This window comes from Macrobrachium rosenbergii, chromosome 42, assembly GCF_040412425.1.
Source record: "Macrobrachium rosenbergii isolate ZJJX-2024 chromosome 42, ASM4041242v1, whole genome shotgun sequence".
In the NCBI taxonomy this organism is placed as follows: domain Eukaryota; kingdom Metazoa; phylum Arthropoda; class Malacostraca; order Decapoda; family Palaemonidae; genus Macrobrachium; species Macrobrachium rosenbergii.
In genome coordinates this window covers 16,382,531-16,400,621 of record NC_089782.1, presented here as the reverse complement: position 1 = coordinate 16,400,621, position 18,091 = coordinate 16,382,531, and the positions used below count along the sequence as shown (strand labels likewise).

At 37.2% G+C, this 18,091-nt stretch overlaps 1 pseudogene; it reads right to left on the bottom strand.

The window, feature by feature from the left end:
* Positions 1-13,406: 13,406 nt before the first annotated feature.
* On the bottom strand, positions 13,407-16,368 carry LOC136827990 (cuticle protein AMP4-like; annotated as a pseudogene).
* Positions 16,369-18,091: the final 1,723 nt, after the last annotated feature.

The following is an 18,091-nucleotide window of genomic DNA, read 5'->3' as shown; positions in this document are numbered from 1 at the left end:
TCGGGAAATTGGGGGAAACACGCTGGTATGCAAGCAGTTAGCTTGCCCAGGTAATTCCTTGTGTGCAGTGGCACTCAGCTTTCAGCTTCTTTAATGACTTGTATGGCCTAGTGGGCAGCGCTCTTGCCTTTCAATTTAAAGGCTTGTTCGATCCTGATGTGAGTCAGAAATTTATTTCTTTCCATACGTGATTGTTTTTGCTGATTATTTCTATATATATATATATATATATATATATGTGTGTGTGTGTGTGTGTGTGTGTGTGCGTGTGTGTAAAGACAGAGAAAGAGAGAGAGAGAGGGAGAGAGAGAGAGAGAGAACACATATCTTGTAGCTTAATCAAGCTGAGTGCCTCCTGGGAAAATTTGTACTTCGCGCTGATTCTGTCCGCCCTCAGATCTTAAAAACTACTGAGACTAGAGGACTGCAAATTGGTACGTTGATCATCCACCTTCCAACCATCAAACATAGCAAATTTCAGCCCTCTAGTCTCAGTAGTTTTTATTTTATTTTAAGGTTAAAGTTAACCATGAGCGTGTGTCTAGCAACGCTATATGACAGGCCACCACCGGGTCGTAGCTGAAAGTTTTATGGACCTCGGCTCATTCAGCATTATACCGAGACCACCGGAAGATAGATGGCCTTAATTATACACGGTACAGAAAACTTGATTGCGCCGAAAAAACTTCGGTGCATTTTTTACTTGTTTTATGTCGTAAATTCTCTTCTTCATCCCACATGGTAGAGCTTTTTAATCGCCTGATCCGTTCTTGCTGGGAATATGCGTATGAGGAAGCCTCTTCCTTTGAGTCTTTTTTCCTCTTTCCTTGGAGTCTGTTCTTTTCTTTACATCTATCGTTATCTCTCTTTTTCTGGACCCCCTTCTGTTCCATTGTCTCTCCTTTTCTTTCACACATTCTTTTTACTGCCTTGTACTCTTTTCTTCTCCTTATTGCTATTTTTTGCCTGTGTTTCTTTTCTCCTCATCGTCTCTCTTTTACGTTTCCTTTGCCTACATTCTCTTTGTCTCACTCCTTCCCTCCCTTTATATCTGTTCTTTACTTCCATTCGCTTTCTTCTTCTACTTGTCTCTCTCCTTCCCTTCCTGTGTCTCGTTATTCATTTGAAGACTTTATGCTTACCACATTCGTAACCTCTACTCCACAAAATGGTGTTCACTCTCTCTCTTACACAGAAAGCCACGGAAGAAACTGGAATTGCCTCCTCTGAAAGAGGGAAAAAGGGAGAAGGAAGGAGAATTCCAGAGACTGATCGTTCTGCTGAGTTAAAAGAGTCCTTCCTCCTTTCAGAAAGCCACGTAACACCCGGAAGGCTACAGCTTCCCTAGTTTATTATTTCCATTCTTTCAGGTGGCTCTGTCGCTTCGTATGGTGTTGGAAGTAATTTTTTCTCCTATTTATTATATTGATTCAATTGGGCTTATGTTAGATACTAGATATGGGTAATGATTTGATATATATATAAATAAATATATATATATATATATATATATATATATATATATATATATATATATATATATATATATATATATATATATATATATAATATATATATATATATATATATATATATATATATATATATATATATATATATATATATATATATATATATTTATATAAATATATATATATATATATATTTGATAAATATATATATATATAGTATATATATATATATAATATATATATATTTATATATATATATATATATATATATATATATATATATAGTATATGATATTTATATATACATATATATATAATTGTATATATATATATTTTATTGGGAACTATATGAGAAAGGCAAGCCCTGGCCCAGGGACGTTATGTACCGCCCAAAAGTCTGGACCAAGGTACGTTTATTCTTCATGCTTCTATAACAGTGCGGAGAAAGGTATCCATCGAATTGAATAGGGGCAAGTCTTAATTTTAAGTTTCTTATCCGCAGATTGTTGTTATTTTGACAGAGTAAACGTATGAGTACACTGCTTATATATATATATATATATATATATATATATATATATATATATATATATATATATATATATATATATATATATATATAGTATATACATAGGCATGTATATATAAATACAAACATGAATATATATGTATATGTATATACGTATTCATACACTGTTTTCAGTATTCTTAAAATTATTCAGCTTACACCCTGAATTTTTCACTGATCTAACCTTTTTCTATATATTATAGATTCCATTTACCTGACTGGATTAATTACTCTACCTCTTATATCTTTCACCCATATATCCCTTCTTCATATATGTTAAATATATCCCTAGATGGGCAGCTCAGAGAAAAACAGCTTAACAGTCACACTACAGTGCAGTTCACCTCCATATTGCTTGCGCTTCCATGCTTTCTAATTCCTCCTTCACCGCAGCTACCCTGCGGTTTCAAGGTCTTTCCTCTCACCCCCCTTTTACCCAACATTCCTTGCACCAGCCTATCGTCTTCCATTCTTTTGCTCTCAGCATGGCGAAATCCGCTCAAAACAATGATTCATTTCTACGTGTCTTCTTCTTGTTCCAACCCACACTGTTCTTCCCCGGTCTCCCCTTCGGTCACCTGTCTCATTCGATTGATCAATATGCCATACACCTTTTCTGGTATGCTAGATAATGTTATACTCTTATGATTATTGCAGTTACGTCTGTTATTTTTATGTCTTTGGAAAGGGTTGATGACTCTATCGTTTAGTTATATATATATATATATATATATATATATATATATATATATATATATATATATATATATATATATATATATATATATATATATATATGTATATACTACATATATATTATATATATGTGTATCACATACCTAGAGACCTTTCTTATTTGCCCAAATATTAAACCACAAATATCGTTTAATATCCAATTCACTACACCATCGTCACCAGTGCCTGGTTTAGAAACTGCGATGTACTGTGACTTTTGAACACTGAGCCATCAAGATCGGCTCAGTGGTTAAAGATCATTGTACAGTACGTCGAAGCAATTATCAACTATAATAATTCCCCTTGGGTGTGAGGTTTCTCCGAGATATGGTGAATTTAACGATATTTGTGGCTTAATGTTTTTGAGCAATATATATATATATATATATATATATATATATATATATATACTATATATATATATATATATATATATATATATATATATATATATACATACACACATATATATATGTATGTATGTATGTATGTATGTATACATACATGTAATCATAATTATACATATGCATATATATACAGACATACATAATAATAGATACACATATATATACTTATATATATACATGCTTAAAAAATCACAGTTGATGCACGTGACTTCAATGTATAGTGAATCATTAGGAAAATGACAGGCAGAAGTTCGGTACTGAACTTCTGCCTGTCATTTTCCCGTAGATTCGCTTATATATATATATATATATATATATATATATATATATATATATATATATATATATATATATATATATATATATATATCTGTATGTGTGTATGTGTGTGTATACTTAAAAAAACATTAAAATTCTCCTAGATAAGTAGGGGACTTTTTTTCTAAAGTGTGGTCACAGAAATAATATTTTCTTTCGCTCATGTGTTCTCCTGAAAACCTTGTGTCTCGTCCTCCACTGCAAATAGGAGCCAGTATTTTTGGAAGGACTCCTTGAATAGAAGACCACTGCTGACCACTTGACTCACCCAGAATTTAAGCATCTGGTGGAAGCAGGAATGGGCCACAATGAGCCCGGACGTCAAGCAGGGTGAGCGAGTGAGTGAGGGAATCCTTTTCTTGATTGAAACGAATGGGGGAACAGTCACGGAAAGTTTATTTACAATATATCACATTATTGACAGACAGACGGACGGAGAGACGGACTAAATGCTATCTCTTTTTAAGTGTAGGACCTAGACGCGCTTTGGGACACAGACTGTCATCCTTGTTAACTTCCTAGTTGATGCGGCGCCCCTGGATGTCGAATTGGACTCCCTCGGCTCTCTGCTGTTCGGCGATCCTGATCTGTTCGATGGCGTGGGCAGGGAGTGGGTGAGGCGTTGGCAGGAGGTCACTGCTGGGCTGGAATCCGGCTGCGTCGGCGATGAACTCGACTCGGGCGAAGCCACCATCCTCCAAGGGTAGGCTGGAAAGAGGAAAAAGAATAAAAACGTTTGGAATGTATTTTTCAATGCGCTAGTCTAAACTCCCGAGGCAAAATTTAATATTCTGTCATTCTGAAAACTCGGAAGATATTTATTTGATCTGTTCAAGGTTATCAGATAATCTAATATTTCAACCGGCTCTGGATTTTGTCTCCAGTCACGAAAAACTTGGAGGAAAGAATCAAGTATCTTAGCACTAGTTCACTAATCTGAATTAAGACATTAAGAAAGTAGAAGAGGAGACCACTCACAGGTAATAGCCCCTCATGTTGACGGCTCCTTCAGCCCCAGGGGCGCCGGACACTTCCATTTCGATGCCGTTGTCGGCGGCGAAGGCGTAGTTGAAGTTGCCGTCTCCTTGGTCGACGCGTTCGTCGCGGAGGATCGCCACGGGACGCTCGTCCAGCTGGGGCGCTGCGAAAGCCATAGCGGCGAGGCACAAGAAGGCGACGGCCTACACGACAGGTAGAGAAGAAGAATGCTTAATGTCAATGTAAACAAAGAGATACTTTCAGAAAGTCAAGGGAACTCTTATACCTCAGAAGTCTAAAAATAGTCAAAATGATATGAGGAAGAGAGAGAGAAAAAAGGTAACATGTCTCATGTAGAAGACACGAATCCTTTTCATCTTTCTTTCTTTTACAAAGTAGGCTACAGAAGAATAAAAATATCTCGTAAAAGCTGACAATCCCTTTCCGTACTTACGGACTTCATGATGCTAGCACTAGAAGGTGACTGATGCTGCTAGGAAGGGTTCGGTTCCTTTTATAGCTCTGTCTGGTGAAGTTGGTGGGAAAGAGTAAGAGAGAGAGAGAGAGAGAGATAGATGGGTGAGACTCCAGGGAGCGGCAGAGGGTAGGGAGAAGGGAGGATAATACGAGTGGAAGAGGGGAGGGAGAGAGAGAGAGAGGAAGAAGGGACGATTCGTACCAGCTGAATAGATGCATGAGAGCGAAGGTCAACTGCCAGTACAGAAGATGATCTCAGGACACATTCATTTTTTTTTCGGGGCGTTTTATAATCAAAATGAATATTACCGGTGGTTCTGCTTCTTGTCAGAGGACAGTCAAAGACAACGTCCTTGGTGCAGAAGTTCGCAGGCGTTTTTCTGACGGAATTCATTCCTCTATATGAAACGGTGTTTCTGATAATGAATCTCCTCGTCCCCATCCTCCTCCTCCTCCTCCTCCTCCTCCTCCTCCTCTTTCTTCTTCTGAAAGATGAGTCAGCAGCAAACGAGAAGATACTTGAAACTATCAAGAGACAAAAGGAAGACGGTGTAAGAAGGCCTACCATTGAATGAAAGAACGATATCATAAAATACTAGGCGGAAAGAAAATCATATTTTAGCGGTTGCTGAGTTTTCCTTTTTTTTTTGTTACAGATTCGAATAATTCCCAAGAAATGTATTTTCATGTTACTTTTAAAACAAAAATTATGTCTTTTTTATGTTTTGCTATACGTGTTATAAAGTTATTGAATATAATTTGTGTTAAAAGATTTTAAAAATCGTAGTAGTATTCTGGTAGTATTACAACGAATGAACAAAGCTTATATTTTTAGGTAAAACTAATCATTATAGAATAATCGTTCTCTCTCTCTCTCTCTCTCTCTCTCTCTCTCTCTCTCTCTCTCTCTCTTTGTCTCAATGCATTTGTTGTTACAGTCAAAGAAATCTTTTCGCAAATTCCCTTGCCTCCCACTGACATAAAACTCATCATCACCTCATTCCGTTTATAAGCAATGACATGAGTCTAGAAACGCAGCGCTCCAGCCTTTCCGAACATAAATGCTAGACTCTTGTGAGGTACTGGCTACGGTACTCTTATAACTCCGGTATAAAGTATTTCAGCGTTTGTGTACGTGAATGACTGAATTCAGTGACGTTATCTTCTATATTAATTGCTCCATTGTGTCTACATTTGACTCCCCGGATTTAATGAAGACTAAACAATGTGGAATATTTATGACTCATAAAGCTTCCCTACTTTTTACACGTAATTACTTGACTTTCATGAAGACTGACAAATATGGCGCCTCTATGACTTAGATATGAAGTCTTCCAGCATTTCTTCACATAATTGCTTCACTTTTATGATGGCTAACCCTCGTCGTCTCTTGGATTTCATTCGCCTCGCAACAAAAATGGAAGGCATCTCTCTTCGCCGGAAATGAAAGAAGAGGAAGAGGAATAATTAAACTTTCATTATTCAAAGCCTCTGATGCTGGTGGTGCTGCATTGTGTTTTATTTCTTTTTCTTTTATCTAGGCTGTTCTTCATTGCTCAGCAGTGATAATCAATCAAAATAATTTCAAGCCCAAAGACTTTTAGGAAAATCATAAGGAAGTTACCTATACAAAAAAATTGAGTTTGCAGTATCGGTTATATATATATATATATATATATATATATATATATATATATATATATATATATATATATATATATGTATGTATATATACACATATATATGTGTGTGTATATATGTATATATATACATATATATATATAAATATATATATATATATATATATATATATATATATATATATGTATGTATATACATATATATTTTCATATATATATATATATATATATATATATATATATATATATATATATATATGTATATATATATATTTATATATATTTATATATACAATATGTATATATATATATATATATATATATATATATATATATATATATATATATATATACTATATACTGTATACACACACACATTCTTGTGTGTCTGTATGTCTGCTCTCGCCAATTACAGAAGAGGAGGAAAAAATTCTAACTCAAAAATCAAAAAGAGTTGAAGAATTTCATGATTAAAAAAGATTAAAATTCGTGGTTCCCATTAGCAGGTTCTCCCAGACCTTCCCAAATAGGCTTTCGGTTCCCTTAATTCCCGAAGACCTCCAACGGCGGGGCGTCGGGAAAAGAAAGTAAACAGGTTTTTCTTTTTTTCTTTTTCTTTAATTAATGTTGATGAGTCTTCCATTTCCCGTCGGCGGCAGAGGACCAATCGACCCTGAAAGACACCTCTTCGGATTGCTGTAAAGTAACGGTAAGTAACTGTGCGTAACTCCGGTTTCATTTTTTTACTGGAACGATGAGGCCGATGGGAGTGGATACCACATGCGTTTTTCTTGCCCAGGCCAGATGAAACGTGGCTTGTTCCCAAGAATCGGTCATCGGTTGGAAGTTATTCCTCCTTCATTCACTGTGAAGTGGCGGTAATTACCAGTAACTGACCTTCTAATTGCCCTTTGATTTCTTGTCAAACTAACTTCAAGCATTGTAGGTAACTTCTCATTGATACTTTGTAAAGTAACTCTGTGTAATCGTAAGTTACTCCTCTTTATTTAACACTAAGTAATGGTAATTAGTAGGTAACTCCTGTGATTTTAGTTTCCTGTAAGAGAAAACTATTGAGATGGCTTTGTCTGTCCGTCCGCACTTTTTCTGTCCGCCCTCAGATCTTAAAAACTACTGAGGCTAGAGGGCTGTGAATTGAGATGTTGATCATCCACCCTCCAATCATCAAGCATAGCTAATTGCAGCCCTCTAGCCTCAGCAATTTTTATTTTATTTAAGGTTAAAGTTAGCCATGATCGTGCAAGTTCCAATTTCGGAGGCGTCGCTGACGTACCTTTACTTGACCGCATCCGGGGAGCAACTGAGCTGAGAATTTCATACCGCAGCACATCGAAAGTTTCATACAGTATTATACGCTGTACAGAAAACTTGATTGCGCCGAAGAAACTTCGGCACATTTTTTACTTTTTTTTTTTGTAAAGTAACTAGGATTATTTCGGGGTAACTGAATTTCATGTGAAATTCATGACCGGTGTGAGTTCGGTTCTCTCTTACAAGACTCTCATTCAGGAAGGAGTCAGTCTGGTGGTTTCAGTCTTTGCCGAATGACAGGGCAGATTTTCATCACTGGAAGAGTTTTTTAGGACCTTTCACAGAATCCCTCGTGTTTTTTCGTTTCTCTGACAGGTTCCTGTAATTTTCAAGGATCATTGCCACGTTCCTTCATGTTTTATGATCCTTGCCGGATTCTTCATTTTGTATTTTTAAATTTTTTTATATTTTTTCAGGTCTATAAATGCTTTTATGGTTCCTACAATAATCATTCATTTTTTTAGGCTCTTTGTATGATGGCAATGTGTTTTTAGAATCCTTGCTGAATATCAGTAAGTTTTTGGATTTTTGATGGATGCCACTGTGGTTTTAGGAACCTTATTGGACGTCATCGTGTTTTTAGGATCTTTGCTGGGAGTCGTCGTGCTTTCAAAATCCTTGCTGGATGCCATTGTATCTTAGGATTTATGTTGGATGTCATTATATTTCTAGGATCGAAGGTAAACGCCAGAGTGTGTTGAGATCCTTTCAGAGTGCCTGCGTGCTTAAAGGAGAATGAGAGGGAGGCACCAGTAGTACTGAGGATCCTTGCGAGATTCTAGTATGAGTGTTGTTTCTCTATCGAACTTTTCTATACTCTGAGAATTCTGGTAAGATACATTATATTAAAAAAAAAAATCTGTTGAATTATCTGCACGCTTTTTGCGTCTTTGCTCGTCTTTTGTGTGCTTTTGAGAACCTTTGCGAAATTGTAGTACTTTATCAACCTCGCGAGACTCTGTTGTGCTTTACAAATCTTGAAAATTTATTCAGTGCTTTAACAATATTAGAGAGACCCCAGGGGGCTTTTATGATCTCTTTAGGCTTCAGAATGTCCATAAGAATCATTTCGATACTTCAGCATGCAAAATAGAATGCTTGCAGGGTCTGGATAACCTATAAGAATCTCTGTAGTATTCCAGCATGCTTTTTGTTTGTCTTGCAAGTAATGTATGCATTTTAAAAATTGTTATGGTCAAAGTATTGTGATATTTTTTAAAAAGTCAGCCTTAGCTCAAAGGTAAAGTTTAAGGGTAAAAACCAATCTGTCAAAAGTCAAGGGACAAGGGCCAGTCTGACACACTCGTATTTCGGTGATGATCCGGACCAAAGACGTCAAGAAGTGATTGTAACCTTTTTGACGATTTTTACTCCTTCGCCTGGCACCGAGTTGAATCCGACCAATGCTTTTCTTGCAGCTCTATATTCTTAATTTCCTCAAAGGCTACTTTTAATTAAATTTCAAGAACGTAACATCACCAATTGTTTACAGCTAAGAATACGTCCCTCCCCATCACAAACATGTCACGCATGGATCACAAATTCACAGATCATAAGTCATGAACAAGTCAGGGATCACGAGTTTCCTATTTAACAGTTATGGATCACAAGCACACTATGTATCACAAAGATACATAGCATTGTGTCACAATCTATGCATCACTTTCCTTTGCAGATTTATGGGTCAACTCTTTCTTCCTTCAAATACGATCATATATTTCAGTCATTCCTACAAGATAAACATTTATCCTTCATCATACATTCCGCAATCATGGCCTGAAACTAAGCTTTCAACACAAACGCGTGCTCAGTCCCTTAAACACGACAAGCACGGCTTTCAGACAGTTTCGCAGACAAACTTGCCCCAAGGAAATCCCTCTGAAAGAAACATGGCTCACAGCTCCCACTTCGTCACGAACCGCACATTATTGTTCTTGCCCAAACGTGCCTCGCTTCTATTTTCCGCACACACATTCACGCTGTCATTAATTTCAATAAACGTGTTAACACACGCGACCTAGAGGAGTTTTGAGACCTACTGAGAGCATGTGTGCTCGCAACGGCTACCCAAGAAAAACATACGCGATGCAAACGACGAAGTGACAGCTTTGTCACAAACATTTTCCACAAGTACTTCTATGTCAGTAGTCTGATTCCTTTCGATTACATGCGGGAAATTCAATCACTCGCTCTCACCAAATCCCCAAGGTCTGAGAGAGAGAGAGAGAGAGAGAGAGAGAGAGAGAGAGAGGGAGAGAGAGAGAGAGGATCTGTCGTAAATCTAGTATGATACTTTCACACTTCCTTTTCCTACCTACTAGAGACAGGTTTCACATGCATCATATGTTTCTGGTCTCCCAATGGACCCAGGAGATTGTGATTAGCATTAAGGGGGAGGAGGAGGAGGAGAGGGAGGTGGAAGGCATCCTCGCCGTAATCCCGTCAAGAGATCCTGTCGGTAATCCAAATATGGCCTACAGATACTTACTCATTATGCTAAAAATCGAAAGTAGCCTTTTTCCTCCTTTCGGTACGAGATGCGTATTCTCTTGACGCACCTGAAGGCACTTTTTATTGTTTTCTGGTTTGAAATGGACTTTTAACGAACATTGTAGTTGAATGTAATAGTATTTGTCTGTGTGAATGAGTGCGTGTGTGTGTGTGTGTGTGTGTGTGTGTGTGTCGTGGTAATAGCAGAGGGAAATGGCAAGAACGGGTGAACAGAACTGGATAAAAAATGTTGCCATATAAAACCTCTTGCTTTTAGTACAGTACTGAATGATAATATCCTTTTCAAAGAGCTTGATCATTGCTGATTTATAACAAATTAATGCATTCAGTTGTAGGAGTTTGTTTGTTTAATGCTGACTGGCCTTCGCGGAGGTTGGAACTCAACTGGATGCTGTTGCTGTTTCACCAGATGTTGACAACTTCACCTCCAATCTCCACTACTTTTCAGTCATATTCTCTAAATATCTTACTTAGAATTCTTGAATTCTGAAATATCTTGGTGAACTCATCACCACGAAATCCTTCCCTTTGTTCCTTGAAACTTTGCAGACCTTGTTGTGAAAGATTGCTGTTGGCAACAGGCTCTCTAGGCCTGTTGTTGATGCATAGCCACAAAGGTCATCATCTGAGGTCACATTTTCAGTTTACTGCTGACAATAACGACCTGTACTGGAAGAATAAGTGATGCCAGACTAATTCTCATGCATCATTTGTATATAATTAGCAGAAGGAGAGGCTTGGAATAGCTAATGCGCTCTTAGTTCTCAAGGAAGATAGAAAACAAATTGACCAAACCAGTATGAGAGAGAGAGAGAGAGAGAGAGAGAGAGAGAGAGAGAGAGAGAGAGAGAGAGAGAGAGAGAGAGAGAGAGATAAAGAGAGAGAGAGAGAAAGCATTCATTCATGGACTGAGGTTCACTCCAGCAAGACTACTACTGTTCAATCGCAAAGATTTCTGCCGAGTGTGTGTGCAGTTTCCGTAGAGTTTTACACAAATCTGAGTCCCCGTCTGCAGGAACATTGAGAATTCTTCTGAATAACCATGTCAGACATAAAGGGTTCCGTTATAATTAATGTGAATATTTATCATTTTCCCCATCACATCAACATTTAATCATACACTGATAACAATATATATATTCATATTATATATATATATATATATATATATATACTAGAGAGAGAGAGAGAGAGAGAGGAGAGAGAGAGAGAGAGAGAGAGAGAGAGAGAGAGAGAGAGAGAGAGAGAGAGTTTACAGCAGGTGCTTAAGGATGAACGTGCCAGCTCCATCCCCTTCCCCACCTTGTTTCTCGTTCAACCACAGATGTCTAACAACCAGGTACTTTATTCCCTGTTAAGTTCAACAATGGCACTAGCTCATGAATCAAACTCGGGACCTTTAGGTGGCGAGGTGAATATCCTAGCCCTGAATCATTGGTAAAATAATATATATATAATATATATATATATATATATATATATATATATATATATATATATATATATATATATATACATATATATTTATTATTTATTCCACAAAAATTAATAGTATACATATATGTAGCACACGCACACATATATATGTGTGTATATATATACATATATACATGTGTATACATATATGTATATTATTAATTTTGTGGAATAAATTTTCGATTTTAAGTAGCTTCTTCTTTCTGTTGTTGTCTGCTACTTTTCGGTATAAAGCTATTTCTATTTATCATTTCATATTCCATTCTTTTCTTTCACTGGTGCTTTCTTTTTATTCTTATTTCTTCTTAAAATAGTGAGTAGCCAAGTGTATAACAAAGAAACAATATTGTACTAAGAAATGAGAATAAAAAAGGGACCCCCAGTCAAAGAAAAGAATGGAAAATGAAATGATAAATGGAAATGGCTTTTTGCCGAACGGTAGCAGACGTTGACACAAAGAGAAAGATCGAAAATATATGCTACTAATTATTAGTGCTTCATATGCGCTGATACTCAACCATAGCTGTATAAGAGAGAATCTGTGTCAGAAGTTACATATATGTATATATATACATACATATATATATATATATATATATATATATATATATATATATATATATATATATATATATATATTTGTATATATTGTATATACACATATAAATATATGAATTATTGAATGTTCTTATTATTTTAGGAAAACCTGTTTTCGTCTTTACCATTGGGGGTTTAGCCTTGAGAGTAAGAACAGATATTCAGGAAATCAGAGAAACGTTGTCTTAAAATGACAGACGACACAAGTGTGTCATATATATATATATATATATATATATATATATATATATATATATATATATATATATATATATATATATATATATATATGTATATATATGTATGTATATTGTATATATAATTATATATATACAAATTCATATATATATATATATATATATATATATATATATATATATATATATATATATATATATATATATATATATATATATATGTATATGTATATATACATACAGAATGAATAAAATATCAGATTTCCCATTTGATTTTTCATAAACATTAAACATCCATATCTCCATGTTATCTCTGCCCGACTTCGAAGCCTTTCTTTTTCTTAAATAATTAACCTAACGGGCCTTTCACTTCACAATCACTTCCGTGTCAGGAATTTATTTGCTTCTTCCTTGCTTCCTGAGTAGTCACATTACGGTACTTTCATCATAAAAATAAAGAAAAAGTACCTAAGCTCCATATTTTGTTTTCTTTTTTTTGCAGAGCATGGAGTGTTTTTTTTTTTTTTTGCTATCTGTACCATCTTTCTCCGTGTAGTTCTGAATGTTCTTTTAACTTGCAATCTCTCTCTCTCTCTCTCTCTCTCTCTCTCTCTCTCTCTCTCTCTCTCTCTCTCTCTCTCTCTTCTTTGCGTACACAAACGGACCATGAAGGAAGGGATACAAAATGAAATACCACAGACTTCAAAACACATTTAATAAAACGTATCACACGACCACTTGAACATCAAGAGGTAAGAACACGAAGGGAAAAACAACGGAGGAATCGCCCGCACAACCCGAAGGAGGCGGCGACGAAGGAACACGAAGAAGGCTTTTGGCAACGACGGCGATATCTCTGAATCAGCCGGGGACCATCTTAGTTGATGCGGCGCCCCTGGATGTCGAATTGGACGCCCTCGGCTCTTTGCTGTTCGGCGAACCTGATCTGCTCGATGGCGTGGGCGGGGAGGGGGTGGGGCGTTGGGAGGATGTTGCTCTGGGGCTGGAAGCCGCCCTCGTCGGCGACGAACTCCACACGGGCGAAACCGCCGTCTTCAAGAGGCAGACTGCAAAGAAGAAGAAGACGAATGTGAAACACCATGCAAATGCAAGGCTTATAGCTTATATATATATATATATATATATATATATATATATATATATATATATATATATATATATATATATATATATATATATATATATAGAGAGAGAGAGAGAGAGAGAGAGAGAGAGAGAGAGAGAGAGAGAGAGAGAGAGAGAGAGAGAGAAAGAGAGAGAGAGAGAGAGAGAGAGAGTTCGGTAAAGTATAAAGACAAAGTAAAAATTGAAGAGAAGAATATACAACCTTGGCATTCATCATTCAATGTGTTGACCTACTGTACAGACGTACCTGCGGGTCAGTACCTACGTTCCCTCGTGTATCACAGATAGATAGATAGATAGATAGATAGATAGATAGATAGATAGATAAATAGATAGATAGGTAGACAGATAGGTGGACAGATAGAGACTGCACTAAATAGGAAAAAACTGAGACTTTCGATCAGTTTTTGAATTGGGAATAAGAGGATCACAACCCTTCTAATTGAACTTAACATTCTAGTAGCACATAAATAATTAATATATATGTATATATGCACATATATACAATGCGTGTGTGTGTTTGCGTGCACGCAGTCTTCAAACTCAATCGAAAGAAATATTTTTTCCAAAGCTTTTTCAAATGGAAAATGTAGTCTACAGGAACTTATATATTTTGTAGTGAAATATGGCTTATTGAAAAACTACAGAGTTATTAGATGCAGATAGTAGAGTTAGAGATATTATATATAGGGATAATTTAGTTTATAGACTTGCTATAAAGCTCGTACGGGGCACAGAGAAGATATAGTTTATAGAGGAGCTGTGGATTTAATATAGAAGGTATGGAAGATACGATTCATAGAAGAGAGAAGATATCGTTTATAGAAGCTACACAGTTATTACAAGGCAAAGAGTAGATATAGTCTATAGAAGAATTATAGAATTAATGAAGCGGAAAATGATAAACCTTATGCAGGAGCTATAGAGGTAGTATGCCTTATAGTCATAGTAAGGATATAGTTAGCAGAGGAAATATGGAGCTATATATATATATATATATATATATATATATATATATATATATATATATATATATATATATATATATATATATATTTATATATATATATATATATATATATATATATATATATATATATATATATATATATATATATATATATTATATATATATACAGATTTATATAGCAACAGACGTAAGGACAAATGGAGCAGACGGGGGAGCCAGGGAGACCTGACGACTCACAGGTAGAATCCGCGCATATTGACGGCTCCTTCGGCCCCGGGGGCGCCGGACACCTCCATCTCGATGCCGTTGTCGGCGGCGAAGGCGTAGTTGAAGTTGCCGTCTCCTTGGTCGACGCGTTCGTCGCGGAGGATCGCCACGGGGCGCTCGTCCAACTGTGGGGCGGCTACAGCCGCGGCTACCAGGCAGAGGGCGACTACCTGCAGGAGTAGAGGGAAAGAATTCAGCTATAAAACGGGTACTAGGAATGATGCTCACTGTCTAAAAATGATAAGCTAGAAGACATTCTAGTTATATGCGTGGTGTTGCATGACATTTTTCTCACATTTGATTGTGCTGCGTAATGTAACATTCATTTGCAAAGTACATTAATATATATATATATATATATATATATATATATATATATATATATATATATGTGTGTGTGTGTGTGTGTGTGTGTGTGTGTGTGTGCGTGTGTGTTTGTGTGTGTGTATTTACAGGTGTCAGAGATGCTAAAACATCCGAGGTTATCAAAATATGCCCAGTGGAAAAGACTGTATTAAAATGAACGAAAAAATGTTATTTTTTACGCTTTTATATATATGTATATATATATACATATATATATAATATAATCTATATACATGAAAAGAGAGAGAGAGAGAGAGAGAGAGAGAGAGAGAGAGAGAGAGAGAGAGAGAGAGAGAGAAAAGCATGTGTGTTTCCTGTGCGCATTAAGAAACATTCAAGTGAACAGTTCATTGAAAAAAGGAAATAGTTTCCAATCGTGAATACAAGCAGCTATTAAAATTCTTTTGATATTCATGAGGTCACACAGTAAACCAAACTAACGCACACCTATGCAGACCTGAGATCAGTCCTAGGAGGCAAAAGCAACAACTGAACCCATTTCCTCAAAAGCCAATTGCCCCTCTTTAGGCCTAAGAAGCGAACTGAATATCGGCGGTTAGTCGACGAAGGTTTGTTCCAGCATGAAAGGAAGAGGCCATGGGGCTAGCAACCTCATCCCAAAAAGCTTGCATCCCTCTATGAGAAGATGCAGCGCGCTCTTCCGCATACCCTGAGAATCTCTTCTTCCAGACTTTCCCCCTCGCACACACTCCCACGAATACGCACATTCGCACAGGCACGACGCGTACGGGCCGTCGACCCTACGCCAGCGCCCAGCTACTTACGAATCTCATGATGCGTTGGCTCTCGTTCGGAGGTGAACTGATGCTGCAGGAGGAAGTCCCGGGACCTTTATATAGGATAGAGGGCGGAGGGAGAGATGGAGGGAGGCTCCATCCGTAACCGTCGGTTCCTCAAGGTCACACACGCCGCAGGAGGAGGAGAAGAGGAAGGCGAAGAAGAGGAGGAGGAGGAGGAGGGGAGGACTGGGGTGGGGTGGGGCCTCAGAGGGACAATCGTCGGAAGGATAACCAGGTGGCGGAGCAACATTCCTGAAGGAATGGAGGATATGGAAGGGTTGCCGTGGGGCTTGGGGATGGGTTGTAAGAAGTGGGGAGGGGAATGGGGTGGAGGAAGGGTATACGGGGGTGGGTGTGTTGGGGGGAAGGGTGTCGGTGAGAAAGAATTATGGAAATGGTCAAGAGAGACGAGCCATTCCCTCTATACATTCACTGCCACGGGAACAAGAATGGAGGAAGAAAGGGAGAGTGAATGCTACACTCTAATACTACTGCTGCTACTACTACTATTACTATCAACGTTGCTACAGCTGTCACTACTATTTATGATATTGTTTCATTTGCTACTAATGCTACTAATAAGACTGGTGTTACTACAGCTGTTACTATTACTTCTACTACTCGGCTATTTATGTTTCAGTTGCTGCTGCTACTACTGCTACTTGTAATGACACTAATGCTGCAGCTGTTCATTATACTACTTGTAATGCAAATGTTACAGCACATGCTAATAATACTACTGTTTCTAACAATAATACTAACGTTGGTCAGTTGCCTCTGCTATTAGGAACATTTCTGCTCCTGGATTTTTGCGATCAGATGTTAAAGACAATGAAGAGTTATGTACAGTAGCAGCAGAATTATATTCACAATATCTTTTGCGATAAAATGTTAAAGACAATGAAGAGTTATGTACAATAGCAGCAGGGTTATATTCACAATATCTTTTGCGATAAAATGTTAAAGACAATGAAAAGTTATGTACAACAGCAGCAGGGTTATATTCACAATATCTTTTGCGATAAAATGTTAAAGACAATGAAGAGTTATGTACAATAGCAGCAGGGTTATATTCACAATATCTTTTGCGATAAAATGTTAGTTAAAGACAATGAAGAGTTATGTACAATAGCAGCAGGGTTATATCCACAATATCTCATCAGCGTCGCTGGCATGTGTGATTGCTATGCACAGTAATTTGTTTTGTTGTTTTGTGCTGTACTAAATAAAGAAAGCGAACTACGAAACTAGTTAAACCAGTAGAATAAACACAACAGCAGCAGCAGCAACAACAAAAACAACAAAAAACCACGAACGGCAACACCGTGAGTGACCATTAACGGGTTATAGCAAAATGGCACCGCGCGCCATTGGACGAAGAAGAGACGACTTGACCTTCCTCGCCATGTGGGGGTGAGGGGAAGGGGGTGTGGGAGGGTGGCAGCGGGGGGGGTGTAGTCAGAAGTAACCAGGATGCCTTCCTTCTGTTGATTCAATGTGGCGTTTCAACTCCCCTCCGGGGAATGATGAGAATAATGTGGCATGTCCTGAATGTAGGGATCGTGACACGCTCTAGATGTAAATATCATGTGGTATGTCCTAAAGAGTAAGAATTGTATGGCAAGTCTTGAATGTGGCATATCCTAGATATGTAGGATCATGTGGCATGTCAAGAATCATGAGGGTAATGTGGCATGTTGTATGTGCGTAGGCCACATGACATGTTCTAGATTGCGCATAAAATATGGCAATTATAAATTTCTGGCATGTCATATATATATATATATGGGACTGAATCTTAAGGATCTTGTGGAACGTTTTAAATTTATAGGTG